Source organism: Staurois parvus, unplaced genomic scaffold, assembly GCF_062004578.1.
Source record: "Staurois parvus isolate SC_StPar_1 unplaced genomic scaffold, SC_StPar_1.0 ptg000282l, whole genome shotgun sequence".
NCBI lineage: Eukaryota > Metazoa > Chordata > Amphibia > Anura > Ranidae > Staurois > Staurois parvus.
In genome coordinates, this window is record NW_028318078.1 from 13,563,754 (window position 1) to 13,579,855 (window position 16,102).

Here is a 16,102-nt window from a genome sequence, read left to right on the forward strand (position 1 = left end):
CCCATGAGCCTTCTGTGGAGAGCATATTTCCCAGCTCCTAGCAGTATGTCCATTCCCTGTACAAGCATCCCCTAGGAACATCAGTCTGTACCTGGATGGGCCCGATACGATCTTTATTAAAACACATCCATCCGGATACAGTTCAAGTCGGTAATGGGTTGTAAGATATGCATAAGCCTACACACGGAGTTCGTACCGCTTGGCGCCTTGCGTTATGAAGTCCATGTGGTACTATGCTGCTGATATGTGGATACAGGCCTGCGGCCCACCGCCAGCGGCATTCGCATCGAATGCCGTGGTGGTATACACGCCGGTCTATAAGCGCAGATCTGCCATCTCATCCGTTACCGAGCTGAGTACTGTAATACATACATTGTACATGCGCATGGCCCAATTGCAGCCTTCAGAACTTTAATTAAGCCACACGAGAGACATATGAATAACACTCATATATGACACATTTAAAGTTCAACCAACAATACAAAATTTCCATGACAATACTAGTGGTTATTTTAGAGGAGAGAAAGTATGGTAGTCAGGCAGAGAATTTGTAAAGCATAATAACAATCCATGAGTCTAATCAAGGCAATCCTCAAAGAAACTTGAGAAACAGACAAATACAGTGAGCCACAAATATTGTACAGTGGCTAGACAGTCTATAAGTAGGGATGAGGTTCGAGTTAGGGCTGATGCAAGGTTCAACCTGAACTTCTCCTGTCCAATGTTCACCTAAGTGCTCAACTTTTCCGCCTATTCACAGCAGCACTAAAAATAAATCGCCCACAATGCCTGCAATGCACTGTGACCTGTGGTCAGCTGAAATAGTCTGGAGAAGTAATGTGGTTATAATAATGTGCCACCAACCTCACTATAAATGTCAGCTCTCCCATCAGCCTAATGTTAGTGTGTGGGTAGGTCCTAAGGCACATTAGTGAGGACACTGTTGAAGTGCACTTGGTAATGCCTAAACCATAGGCAGGGAGCTATAGTCATGTGAAATGTGAAAAAGGAGCAAGTCTCACAACTCAGAGGAGAGCAGCAACTTGCACAGTTAACTCTTTTGTAATCCATGGCCAAACTCCTCACATTGTTAACACTAAGCACTCTGGACACAGTTATTGTTAAAAAAAAAATACTTCCCCAGGTATGCAGCATTTCTGAGCTAGTACCGCTAAGCATGTACCAATCTCCACCAACTCAGCAATCCTGTCACTCCACTCTCAGTGATGTGCAACTGTTGCTACTGGATACAATAAATGGTCCCAGTATGTGGGAAGCAGGCCGCTAGTGAAGGGGCCAAGCATAACACCCCTTCACTACCAGAGTGTCCATCAGCCTTGCCATGCATCAAAAACCTCCTAAAGAGCCAGGAGGCGCTGGCATTAAGGGGTTAAACAGATGGCAAGTTCATAATAGCAATGCTTTCAAGGCAAGAGCCCATTTAGGCAGTAAATCCAAAAAGGGCAGCAAGTAATCACTCTCAATGAGAGACAGTAAATCGATGATTGGCAGCTAAATATCCATAAAAGTCCTCAGGTTCCTAGCCCCATAGAGAACCCCAGCTGGATCCCTAGATGGGGGCATAAACCTACAGAGTAACACCCACATCTTGGCAGTCTTTTCAGTGTCTCTCCTTGGGGGTACAAATGAGCCCCTTTCTATAGGGTATGATTCGCATGGAATGGTAACTTTCTGAGAAAGAGCAGGAAAACCCAATTAATGGCATTAACCCTTACTGGCATTGCACCAACCTAGCAGGTCAACCAAGGACAAATGTTGCAAAAAGATGCATTGTAACATTTGGTCTTGTATGCAAACACAATTAACCTGGCTAACCCCAGAGCATGAATGTAGCACAAGACACACTGGTAACCCCTTGGAAGCACCTGCTTACAATTGTGTTCGAGTTAGTGAGGGACAGCTGACAGTGATTGGAGAGAGAGAGAGAGAGACAGTTGGTGCTACTGTACTGTACAGGGTTAGTGTACCACTACATACCGATACAGTGCTGTATACATTGCTGTATAGTGCCATTGCTACATTACAGTAAGATTCAGTGTGGTGGGCTACAGAGAGTGGAGTGTGTTCTTGTATTCACTGTGCTGTTCTGTGGCATCAGTATTCCACTACTGTGAACTGGTCTGAAGAAGGAGCCTATTGATCATGCTTCGAAATGCATTACCGCCCCCTTCACCTGCTACATCTGACTCTGCTCTCCAAGCTTCATTTTTGATGCACAGGCACATCCTGGACTCTACTTTCTGATCCTATAGACATAGTTTGCTGCTGGATGGCTGGATGTCCCACCTGGATCTAATTACCACAGGATGAGTCTTTTTAACCGATAATGTTGTAAGTGCAATTTATCCATTGTTTACTAAATAAATTGTCAATACTGCACTTAGAGGCGCCTTCCTCTCTTTTTCTTGTTACTACTGTGAATTGCATTGTAGTGTAACTGTGTACCACACATTGTAGACACACTGAATAGACCCAACAGTTTTTTCTAGGAACCCTTTGTGTGTGTGCATGTCACTAACAACCTCTGTTGCTGTGTAGCTGCTGTTCACCATTTTTTATTGTTAGTATTTTTGGGATGTTTGAATCTTTTTTCTTAATTCTTTCTCATTTATCGTTTTATTAAGTTTCAAAAACAAATGAAAATTGTGTATTAACTTTTTTTTGGGTTATAGTAGGTTAAGTTTTTTGTTTTTTTTTTTACTCAGGCTTATTTTGCTTCTAAGTTATTTTTTCAGGCAGTTTTAATGTTTTGGTTTTCAGGGTCAGCAGCAGTATGACACAAGCCACCATTTGTTAGCACCACAGGACTGCATACCACACTACACAAAAGCATCACAACGTAAAGTGTAGCAAAGCACAACATCCCCACCCACATATTACCATAGGCCAAAATAATAGTTAGGCTGTACCTTCAAGAACCAGGGCATGTTTGACCTTCTTTTCTGGTAGTGGGCTTACTAAATAGCCATAATTTTCCCAGGCAAAACACTTTCACACTGTTTTGCAGCTAGTATACCTGGGTAATAGGAATCACACTGGGGCAGAGATTCTGTCAGTTCTGCAGGGGCAGGCCCAAAGGTGGCTAACCACCACACCATGTGTTTTCCACACTTCGGCAGGTAAAGTTCACACACGTGCCTTGCCTGCCACACATCCTCAACCCAATGATGCAGTGGTTCCTACTTAGGTACCCTGGCTTACATGATTTTCTAAGGCAAGCAAAAAGAGTATGATAACATTTCATTAAACGTTTACACAATAAAGTGTGGTATTAAACAAGAACATCCCAAGTTATGCTATGAAACTTGTTTTCCTGCTTACTGTCTGGTAATTTCTGCAATGTTGATGGCTTTAGCTTTATTTTCTTTTGAAGTACTGTATATACTGTACCTTCGATAGCTTTTGTCTTTTGCGTCTCTCTGCTACCTCCACTGCTCAATTCTGGCCTCTTACTTCTACATAAAAAATCTGGTGTCTTTGCAAAAACTACCTAATAAAGACTTTTTAATGTAAATCAGTGTTACTGGGTAGCTGTTGCTGTATGTACGCCAAAAAGTTGTGTAAAAGTAAAAAACGTTATCACACATGCAATTTGTGTGATGAATATGGTGTCACTCATCCTTTTATGGAGAATTATATTGTGTTGTAATATCATATAGCATAAAGGCAGCTCAGAAATATGTAATTTGAAGCAATGGTGTTTTTTAAATGTTTCCCTTGAGGCATTAAAATTAAATGGAGACTCCTGTCCCAACTGAACAGTATTTATTTATTGCATTGTTACATATCATCTATGATAGTACCGCGCTCCCCGTGTCTTTTTTTACAAATGTGTAAATTAAATGCAAACAGTAAAACAGTACTGAAGGTATCTGCAAAATGAGAGATGCAAACCATATTATTACATACTGTAACAATGTCCTGAGATATAGAGGATCAATGTTTAGTTTAACAGAAGCCAAAGTCTCTCTAGCTGTATGACTAATTTTTCAGTACTGTATATCTATAGTTAAAGTTTAACTAAAGGAAAAACTTTTTTTTAGTTTTGAATAGAGTGGAGAAGGATTAGAACACCTGTTATTTTTTATTACTGTCTGTGCCTCCAATAGGTAGATTCACCCTATCTATTTGTCCCATTTACCATTATCATCAAAAGTGAAAATGAAAGTAAACAAAAATGTCAAGTTTTCAGCTGACAACATGGTAATGGAGGGGACGTCTTTCATTAGGGACACTAGTTCTGAAGACCCTAGTGACACCACAGGACTCCCTCACTTTGGAGGGATTTCCTCTTATCTCCTGTTTTGGCTATGTCCCAGGAAGTGAAGGGAAATCTCCCCTATGGGTCATAGAGAAAAAAAACCCAAAACGATACAACTAAGAGAGTTCTATCTATAACCTAAAGGCAAGTGCAGTTACAATTATGTTGGTAAAGAAGGATCAAGAAACAATGTACGGGGGGAACCACTCAGGGGAAGCACGCAAAACTCATCAGCTGAAATTTAAAGAAGTTCTAGAAAGGCTTTGTCCAATTTAGAAAGTTTTTGGGAATTTATTTTGACCTGCTAGGAGGCATTTACCGTTGTCTGTGTCCCATGCCTTTTTTGCATTCTTAATTTATAAGGTTTTGTCTGTACAAAGAAATAAAGGAAAACAAATGTAACAGTCCATTGCATAGCCATGTAGGTCTAACAGAGGGCGAGCTACAATGGTGATCTGAAAAAGAAAAACATTTCACGTAATGGAGTTTTTACATGAGCACATACAAGGATGATTATGAGTTAAAACAATGAGCAATGCAGGACTCTCAATGTGTAATATTAGAACACTAAATACCAACCAAGTGGGCCCCAGTGGTCCTTAGTAAAAGGAATGGACATATTATGGCCTTCAAGGGAGAGATTTGGCACATGAGGAGACTCAGCTACATTATGCAATGATCAAAGCCCATAAAGTCCAGAGGAAGATAAACAGAAGTTAAGGGGGAATCTAAATTGAGGTGTATATAATAGTCTGTGGTGAAGTGTATAAAGAGAGAATGGAGTCAGAAGGGGAAGATAGTGAAGAGGGAAAAAAGGAAAATAGGAAGAAAAAGTGGAGATTAACCCAGTGAGGGGCATACTGTATGAGCGGAGCAGCATTGCTTTGAGATCAACCATTTTAGGCAGTTATTAGTCGTTTGAATTCGTCAGTGCATGTAAATTCTATCCAATAAAACCACGTTTCTGAATTTGGTATGCGTGTCTTTAAAAGAACTGGTAAAACTCTCTTTATTTCCCTAACATCTTCAACCCTTCTGATCCATTGTTAGTTGTTGGATGTTGAGGGGTTTTTCATAATAATATGTGGCCGTTGTAATAGAGTTGTAGTGTAAAAGGAAAAACTTAGGCAGTTTGGGGAGTTCCAAATTTGAGAATTTTTAAGTGATCCAGAGTACTCGTGTCCTCTAGGTAGGACCAAAACATATTGTATGCAACATGTCATCCTTCCTTGGCCACATCTCCAATAAGTTTCTGACACAGTGGGATATATAGAATGTAGGAATGCAGGAGTGCAGTACCAACGGTGACAATCTTATATCCTGATTCCTGATACTTGTTACATATGGGGAATCTGAAGGACATGGTGAGGATCTTCACACGTGTGCTTGAGGACAAAGTAATCTCCAGCTCCAATGATCTAAGCCATGGTTCACACTAATGCGGCTCTGAAAACGTGCTACTTCAGCATGATTTCAAAGCCACATACCAGTGCGATTTGTACTGACGATTTCATTGCGGCTTGCAACTTCATATAACAGAACTATGCAAGTTTCAATGAAATCTGCAAAAAGTAGTGCAGGAACCTTTTTCATAATTGCTGCAACATGAGCCATGATGATATGAATTGTTCCACTGCGGGCAATGGGGTGCAACTTGTCATGCGATTTGGAATTGTCAAATCACATGACAAGTCGCACCAGTGTTAAACAGGGCTAAGTAGTGTAGTGAGGATTTTAAAACCTCCGTAAGAAGCCATTTATATGTCATGGACAGGGAGTGATGGAGTGAACCTTCTATCTATCATTCCTGTTCAAACAGTGTCAACGTGCAGGAAAATTTAACAGGCTGGATAGGGAACGTAAAAAAAAGTAAGCTACAATATCTGTAAAGTGCCTAAGGAGGAGAATGCCCGGGAGTTTGCGAATTGAGTAGAGGACAGCCACCTGGAGTGGCATAAAAAGCCCTGTGTATTGGGCTTGTTTACTCTGGTGTAAAGTCAGGGTGATCAAGGATAGGTCTTATGCCATGTTTTAACATTCAGATGCCTATTAGCTTTCAAAATTGTCAAAATGGATTTGCAGGATTCATCCCCTATAGAATTTAAAGAATATATAAACCCAACATTTTATATTCCTCCTGATATGTGCTTGCTGTACCATGTCCTTGTATAAAAAAGTATCCTGTTCTCTTTGTATTGCTTCCTTTGTGCGTAGACCCTGGTGTTCCTCCCAGTCCCTCTGCTTTTCTATTAAAACTGAGCACGCTAGGCAGAGAGCATAGTATGGTCAGTTCTCTAGCTATGCTGGGAGCCTGCTCTCCTCCAATGATCAGTCTAGTCCTGACACCCCCCCCCCCCCCGCACAGCCTTTTGCTGGGAAGATCAGTGTGCTGCTGTTTCTCCTCCCCCAGCTCTTGAGAACAGGGGATATATGATCACTTATAAAAAAAGGGGAAAAAGATATTTAGAGATGGCATGGCAGTACAAGCCTGATCATTGGATTAGCTCCCAGCAGTCAGAAAACTGACCAATGTACTCTTAGGACTAGTGTAGTCAGTTAGGAAAGCAGAAGGACTGGCAGGAACAACAGGTATTTCACACAAAGAAAGCAATACAAACAGGATACAACACTTTCTCATACAAGCACATGGTACAGCAGGCGCATATCAGGAATCTGAAATGTTTGGTTTACATATTTTTAATTCCCTTCCCCTGAGGGCAAATACAATTTGTTAGCACTACGTAGCACAGGCCAGTCCCCAACCTTCAGCCATCAAGCTTTTAGGGGATGTACTAGACACATCAGATCTGTTTGTTGAAAAGACTTTACCCTCCAGCCCTCCGATATCATTGAAGTCTCTTTCCAGCTATGCTCCTTCCTTAGTGCTGTGAACATGGCAATTTGGTTCTTTTTATAGTGACACAGCCAACACTGTGTACTTTTCCATCTCAGCCTGGTTTGCTACATCCTAAGTTTCAGTGGTGGACACCTTTTTTTGTAAACAATGACAGTGGCTGCATTCCATCTGATAGGGGAGGTTGGTAGGACAGTCACTATGGTGCTATCTCACTCAGGGCTTTCATATACGGAGATAGAGGCTGTAAGTTTCTTGCACTTTTTCTGACCAGGCTCCACACTGATGGCCCTTTTGAAAACTGAACCTGGCTGAATCCAACTGTATATGGCAAGCCCCTGTGGCAATTCTCAACCCCAGTGACTCTGGGGGAGACATCCCACAGTTCTTCCAGGAGTGACAGGGAAGTACACTGTACCGACACTGGAGCTCTTGACTGCTCCTGCAGAGACAGATGTTCTTCCAGGCCCCAGAGTTGCAACTATCATGACCCACTCTGATGTCTGTCTGAATATCAGCATGCAGTGGTCCAGCCAGTCAGACCACAGGGACACTTGTGGTGTGGGCCTTTCAAAGCAACATTTCTGTAGTGAGGCAATATATACAACAAATTCACAGGTGGTCAACCATGAATGTGGTGGTAACCAGGAAAAAAAGTAAAAGTAAAATACAATAAGATATAAATATATATAACAGAGTCAATACTGATCCTAAAATCTCTTTATACATATAAATCAGAGGTAGTCCAAATAACGAAATAGCAATCAGTTGACCCTAGCAGAGCCGTATGTAGACAGCGTGTATGAAAAGAAGTAGGAGCTACCAAATGAATATGTAAAGACACAAAAGCAAGAAAGCAGCACAACAGAATTATAGTGTAGTAGTTTAGTAACATTTAGTAATGACAAAGTGATAAAAACTGTCTGACAAACATAAGAGTATAGGGCAGTATAGTATTGCAGTAGTTGGGAAGGATCTAATATCACTGTGGAAGACCTGTAGCTTCATTCAAAGACTTAAATCCAAAAAATCCTTAAAGGGAGAGTTATCTTTTTCCTCTATCTATACCAGCCATTCTCAACCAGGGGTCCTCCAGAGGATTCTAGGGGTTCCTTGAGCTGTGGTTCATTGACCTCTCATTTGATGGTGCCTGTATGGTTCCAGGACCTGCACCACTTGGCAAAGCCACGTTACCTTATAAGCTGACTGTAAGGGTGGTATTCTGGTCACCACTATAAGTGTATAATATCCACTGTCACTGTACTAATGACACTGGGTAGGAAGGGGTTAACATCTGGGGCACTCAAAGGGTCAACTGTGTGCCTTGGAAGTGTTAATGTGCTGTGTGTTGATTTTACTAAGGGATCTTGTTGTTTTTTTCCCTGCTTAGCAGGGAATGAAAAAACAACAAGATCTCCTATTACTGAACACAGCTCTGTGTTATTTATTATCACAGAATTGTGTTCCGTGAATCACTGAGCTGATCAGCAGGTCCCGTTGTTCAATCATTGGCCAGGACCCTCTGGTCGGCTTGTGTCGAATTACAGCTCAGGCGCACCCTACCTGGAAAAGCTAATAATGTACTAGGTACGTGATCCAGTGCAGAAGAGCTGCTCTGCCACCGTATTACGAAGTTATGCAGTTGGCAAGACGTTAACTATGTCATTTTTAAATCACACCCACTAATTGCCCTCTTTTTTGCTGTTGAGAGTGCTTCAATTTTTTTTTTGAAAGAAAGTGATGTGTTGTCATATTTACATATTTTATTAGGTTGAAAAAAAGACATGTCTTTCCAGTTGAACTCTTGGCACATATTAATATCCACATATCAAAGAGAAACTGAATTCTGGAAGCTGTGCCCAAAAATGAAAAGTAGAGGGCAAATGACTAGTCACCAACATAGCCTGTGTTCTACCTGCAGTTGATCTTTCCTCATCACTGGCTTACAATGCCTTGTTCTACACTGTGCCTCTGTGTGAGGGTGGCCATCTCGATAAAGGCAGGGTTTTGCTTCCCTATGTCAAAGCCTACAGCAGTGAATAGCACAGTAGTGGCATCACCAAATTTCACTCCAAATCTCCTGAGAGTAGCAGTCAGAGGCAGCAGTGCTCTAATGCAGATTTACATCCATGAGACTGTATGCAAAAAGTGCCTGGCACCTTTACCCTTTAGGAAGTGCACTACTATTTTTCAGGAGGATGTCCAGACATACAGCAAGATACAATTGTCAGTGTACTCCTTAAAGTGGAAGTTCCGCTTTAAGGCTTTGTTCTTCGCTCCCCATTAAGGATTAGTACCTTTACCCGAATTTGACAGGTACCTGCTCCCACTTCTGCTGTGATCGCCTAGGCGATCGGAAGGAGAAGTTGCCCCCCCCCTCCCATTCACAAAGCGCAGGACTTCTTGCGCATGCGCAGTGGGCACCCGGCTATGAAGCCGCAAGCTGTCACAACCGGGTGCCCACACTGAAGATGCTGGCGCCAGGGAGAGAAGAATGCCGGTGAAACCAGCGGTGGTTAAGACACCGCTGGACCGAGGGACAGGTAAGTGTCTGTATTTTAAACATCAGCAGCTACAGTTTTTGTAGCTGCTGGCTTTTATATTTTTTTTTTCACGTGGAACTCCTCTTTAAGTACTTACAATTAACATTTCTAAATGTTCCCTATGACATAGCAAGACCTCACTATTTTAATTCAGTTCAAAGCTGTATAAGGTTGTGGTTGTGTACACGTGCATGCAGAATAATTTGGAACTGTGAGCCCATACAGCTCAAAATGAAAAATTCATCAACTAATATAGGGCATGTTTACATTACAAAGCCTAATTACAAAGCATCTGATTATATCTGTCAGTTGATCTGTCAAGTTGCACATAGAGATAGATCTGGATCCCACCCCCATAATCTGTGTAATTTTAAACCTACTGATGTCTTCTTTTTCCCTTTCTGATTTCCTTGGACATAAAATTCTTTATTCGTAAAAAGATTGTTATTTTAAGTTTTATTAGCGCAACTCTTCAGTCTATCTGATGTATCCCTGGAAACTGCAATGCATAGTAAGCTGTGCTTTGTACTTAGGTATGTGTGCGTGTCTATCAATGGAATAAAAGGAGTCTCCGCACATAAAGTAAAACTACAAATGACAGCCAGTGCCATTTTTTTTAGCCCGTTGTATTATTGTCAGTGGAACTAAATGAGCCTTAAAGGAGATTTCCAGGAATCATCTTTGGAAAGGACTGCAGGAGGTAAATGCTTCTGATCCCAACTCATTCTGTTCCTTGTCCCTGTTATTGTTTGAATGTAATTAGCAATAGAAGTCAGGCTCTAGAGGTGTCCTTCCTTATGTTAGACACAGTACCCAGCAAGTCTGTTACCTAAGCAACCATTGAAGTCTGAAAAGTCTGAACTCCCATCTTGTATATTTATTTTAGGTCAAGTGAATCACTACATGGTGTAGCCATGATCCAGATGACAGCTGTGCAGTATACACCTTGAAAAGCTTCAATATCTTTTATGTTAGGGTGACACTTCAATGTTTTTAGTCCTTTAATATTCCTGATGACTCCTAGAATGGACTAACTGCTTGGGGACCAGAGCGGAGGTGTGATCTGGTTAATTAAGGAGGAATGGTTCTGTAATGTGAACAAGTTGTAGAAATACAAAAAAAATTATAACTAAAAGGATACCTTTGAAAATGTTTATTTTACACCAGTATTGTAGATACATTTCCAATTGTTCAGACATATGTTAGCCTTTTTGTAGGCTTTTCTATGGTGTTATTAGCATTCTTACATAAAGCCCAATCCCAAAACATTTCATTTTGCATGCATTCTTACTCTCTGTATTTCATTTGTATTTTCCTTTTTGCTCCTCATTGTACATGTACATGTACATGTAATTTACAATTCCAGACTACGTACATTTATGCTGACCAATGTAGATACCAACCATAGTGGCCTGTATAACATAATATAACATAATATAACATAACAGAACTTGATATACCACTTACTATACCTTAAAAAGGGCAACTTATACATTTTTAATTTGTTTATAATAACACAGATATTTTATTACACCCTACTTCTTATTTCTAAACTTCAATTTCTGCTCTATATCTAGCAATGTCCATCTCTTAAATGTGGTTTTCACTTCTTGAAGCTTTTGATAAAATATATGGAAAAAAAAGAAAATGAATGTTGTAGGAAGCTTTCACAAGCTTATTCAAGCTCCACCCTTTGTATAAGGCAGTCATTTTAGAAAAACTGAATGCTAGAAGGCACTTTAAAATTAAAATTCAAAACATTGCACACAAGCAAACAGTAAAGCAGCCCATAGATGAGTCATTTTTAATTTCATTCAATCAATGGGGAGAGCTCCCCACCATCAGAACACACTGATCTGTGCTGCCTGCAAGACTGATTGAACAGGGAAAATCCAACAGGCTGGTTGGTAGATATACTGCTGTACAACCAGCCTGCCCATACATGGATTGAAATTCAGTTGGTCCCTGCTATACTGGCTGAATTTCGATCCATGTGTGGTCAGCTTTAAATATGTATTTGTGATATATATATTGTGTGGGATTAGCCCAGCAGTGGGGTGCGAATGTCTCCCTGCATGAGTCTACAGCAGTGTTTCTCAAACTTTTTTCAGTCAAGGCACCCTCTAAAATTATGGACAGTCTTGAGGCACCCCATTCTAAAATGTAAAAAACTACTCTTAGAGTTCATGCACACTGCAGCTGATAAACTCATGTTCAGGAGCTTTTCTGCGTTTTTTTTCAGCAGCCTCTGAACTCTCCCTAATGTTTTCCTATGTGTCCATGTACATTTACAGTTGTTTACAGGCAGTTGAGTTTACAGTAGATTTATGAACGCACCAAACTTGTGTTCAGGAGTAGATTTTATCAGCGTTTTAAACGCCAAACGCGGTTAACCGCATTTATAAGCATTTGCGTTTAGAAGCGTTTTTTAACTGTTCTATATCCAAATACTGTCCAGAGCCTTTTTTCATCATCAGAAATGCATGCAAATAATTTTCCATGTATTCAAATGGACCTAGCACACCAGCGCAGTCAGTTCCAGTTTTTGCGTGAAGGAAAAAATGGTAGAACGTGCTGCATTATGCTCATGATGGGATCCATAGTGAATACAACCAGAAAAGACAGGTAATCTCAACACATACTGCTCTCTCTGCTTCTGCTCTATTTCTCTCAAAATGTCTGAAATAGCTAATTTTTTACTGTTTTTCAGTGCATTCTGGGCATTTTGGAAGGTCTCCTGAGGTTATCTTAAAAAACGCTTCTAAATGCAAACGCTCATAAATGCGCATAAATGCGGTATGCAAACACGGCTAAACAGACGTTTTTTAACCTATGTTTTCCAGCAATCAGTTTCCATAATTCAGAAGTGTTTTCTAAATGTCCCGTGTACATGGAACCTAAGGCGTGTACATGGACACATAGGAAACCATTACTTCAGGGACTGCTAAACAAAAATGCAGAAAAGCTCCTGAACGCGAGTTTATCAGCTGCAGTGTACATGAACGCAAATAGTTTTATATAATGCAGCAACATCCACACATGGACACCCAACGCTAGAGGTGATTTATTCTTATCTATTTATTCTATTTATTCAAACCAAATACACTTTTGCACACTGGTCCTGACTAGTATTACAGTGTTTATCTCAGTTTTTCTCCATTGCTGAGCTAATGTGATCCCAGCACTGATAGGGAGGGGCAGGGGAGGGTCAAACACGGATGCTGTGCAGGCAACTGACATCCTCCTTATCAACTGATGATGTCATTGGTTGTCAGGATGGCTGGAAGGTCGTAATCTTACACAATAGAAACCTGTGGCTTTGTGTAACTAAAAGTCAGGCTTCTTCCACCTGCTAACTTATATACAAGTTTTGGGCAACTTTTAGACATTTTGCCAAGGCACCCTAAAGAAACCTCAAGGCACCTCAGGGTGCCTGGGTACCCTGGTTGAGAAAGCATGGTAAACGGGCACAGCGGTCAGCAGATATTGGTGAACATATACAGTATGTGCTGGGAAGGCTGTCCACAAGGTTTAGGAGTGTGTCTATGGGAAAGTTTGACTATTATTCAAGAAGCGCATTTGGTCAGGCACTGATGTTGGACGAGAAGGCCTGGCTCGCAGTCTCTGCTCTAATTCATTCCAAAGGTGTCCTTTCGGATTGAGGTCAGGACTCTGTGCAGGCCAGTCAAGTTCCTCCACCCCAAACTCGCTCATCCATGTCTTTATGGACCTTGCTTTGTGCACTGGTGTGCAGTCATGTTGGAACAGGAAGGGGTCATCCCCAAACTGTTCCCACAAAGTTGGAAGCATGAAATTGTCAAAAATGTCTTGGTATGCTGAAGCCTTATGCGTTCCCTTCACTGGACCTAAGGGGCCAAGCCCATCCCCTGAAAAATCATCCCACACCATAATCCCCCCTCCATCAAATTTTATACTTGGAACAATGCAGTCAGGCAAGTACTGTTCTCCTGGCAACCGCCAAACCCAGACACGTCCTTTGGATTGCCAGACAGAGAAGCATGATTCATCACTCCAGAGAACACACCACCACTGCTCTAGAGTCGAGTGGCTACATGCTTTATGCCACTGCAACCGGCACTTTGCATTGCATTTGGTGATGTAAAGCTTGGATGCAGTTGCTCAGCCATGGCAACCCATTCCATGAAGCTCTCTACACACTGTTGTTATGCTAATCTGAAGGCAACATGAAATTTGGAAGTCTTAACTTTTGACTCTGAAGACAGTTGGCGACTTCTGCGCACTGTGCACTTCAGCATGCGCTGCAGCCGCTCTATCATTTTACTTGGCCTACCACTTCATGGCTGAGTTGCTGTTGTTCCCAGTTGCTTCCACTTTGTTATAATACCACTAACAGTTGACCATGCAATATTTAGTAGCAAGGAAATTTCACGGATGGACTTATTGCACAGGTAGCACGGTACCACTCTTGAATTCACTGAAAGCGACCCATTCTTTCACAAATGTTTGTAGACGCAGTCTGCATGCCTAGGTGCTTGATTTTTTTACACCTGTTGCCATGGAGGTGATTGGAACATCTGATTCCAATGATTTGGAGGGCTGGCCCAATACTTTTGGCAATAAAGTGTATGTACAGGCATCAAAACAAAACTGGAGGGGGGAGTGTCCAAGATGGCGACCGGAGCGGACGTCTGATCCTGAGCTCTGGCTTGAAGTTAAATCCGCTGGCATCCAAGTGACAGCGGGCCTTACACGGCCACCGGAGGCTCTGCGGACCCTGCCTGACATCTGAGGAGGGGTGCCGGGCGTTTTCGTCACCTCTCCGGCCACACGGAGATCTGCGGCCTACCGCGGCGTGTGGAGCTGCGGTCTTTCCGGGACGGGATGCGGTGGCCGGGACAGGACGCTGCCGCGGCTGGGACGGGACACTGCGGCTCTGTCCCCTGGCCCCCTGCTATAAGGCCAGTTGCTGGGACAGCCTGTGTGGGTCCCCCTGGCTTCTGTGTCGGTCCCGGGGAACACACCAGGCCCACATAGGTTCCAATAGGGCCTGGAGGCCCATAGAAGTGGATGAGCAGCCCTTGATAGGGGTGGAGGCTTCACCCATCAGTCCCCCCTTCCATAGAGGGTGAATTGCGGGCTCCTGTGCCCCCCCCCCCCTTGCAGGCCTTTAGTGTTGCTGACCACCTGGCCTGATTGTCACAGATCCTCGCGTCCCACCGGCTGCTGAGATATTGGGGCCTATTCCTGCTCTACTTGGGACTTCATCACCCTATGGAAGGTACCGCCACAGTTACATCTGAAGTCTGTATCAACCCCTCCCTTCCCAGTGCGATAATCTTCTCTACAATTTATTGGCTGTGGCGGGACGCATGATGTGCTCCACAGCAATGGATCTTATGTGACGGCAACCCCGTTGTGGGACATGCACACGTAATCGGGGAAGATGACTGTGTGATCTCCCTGTGCCGTGCCACCGGAACATATATTTCGGCAATTGGGCTTCTACACCCTGGTGTATAATTTCAACCGGTTGAAGGTGTTTGTGAACGACCTGGACTTCTCCTAAAAATGCATCGTACTCCACGCACCAAACCCAAACACCGGGCCCAGCAGCAATACCCTCCGCATAGTCACACTAGCAAGCTAACGCCCAGCCCCCCAGAGCCTGATGACATCACGCAGCTTACAGGGGATCCTGAGTCAGATGGCGATAGCCAGCAGCAGTTACCATCAAGCCTGACTGGCCCTCTTGAACAAAACCCTGAAGCCTTGCTACACAAATTCTGCTCCATAGTGCGGGAGGAGATTACAGTCGCCTCTCGTAAATTATCTTCTGATCTGGTAAGAGGCCTAAAAGAACTGGGCCACCTCGCCCATCAACTGGAACAACGTATGGATCTGGTGACTACGGTCTTGGAGGGCCATGAACAGGAGGTGGATGATCTGCATGCTGAGCGGGACACTTTAAAGGATAAATTGGAGGATGCTGAGAATAGAGCCCGCAGAGATAATCTCCGCATCCGCGGGGTCCCTGAGGTAATTACCGCTCTATTCCAGGAACTTTCTCCTGAGCTCCCCTTGGAACGACTGGACTTTGACCGTATCCATAGAGCTTTAGCTCCTAAACCCACAGAGGGCCCTCCCAGGCACATTATCATTAAATTCCACTTTTACCGCACTAAAGAGAGTCTACTACAGGCAGCTAGGAATCGTCCGGCTTTGGAATTTCAGGGTCACTCTATTCAGCTGTTTGTGGATTTGTCCCCAGTCACGATTGCCAAACGTTACACCCTACCTCCAGATTTTACAATCAGCTGATATTAAGTACAGATGGGGCTTTCCTTTCAAGCTTTCTTTCTCCTGCCAAGGTCCTCAGTTCCAAGCTTCTTCACCAGCGGATCTTTGCCGTCACTTTCAGGAACTGAAATTGGAGTTACCACA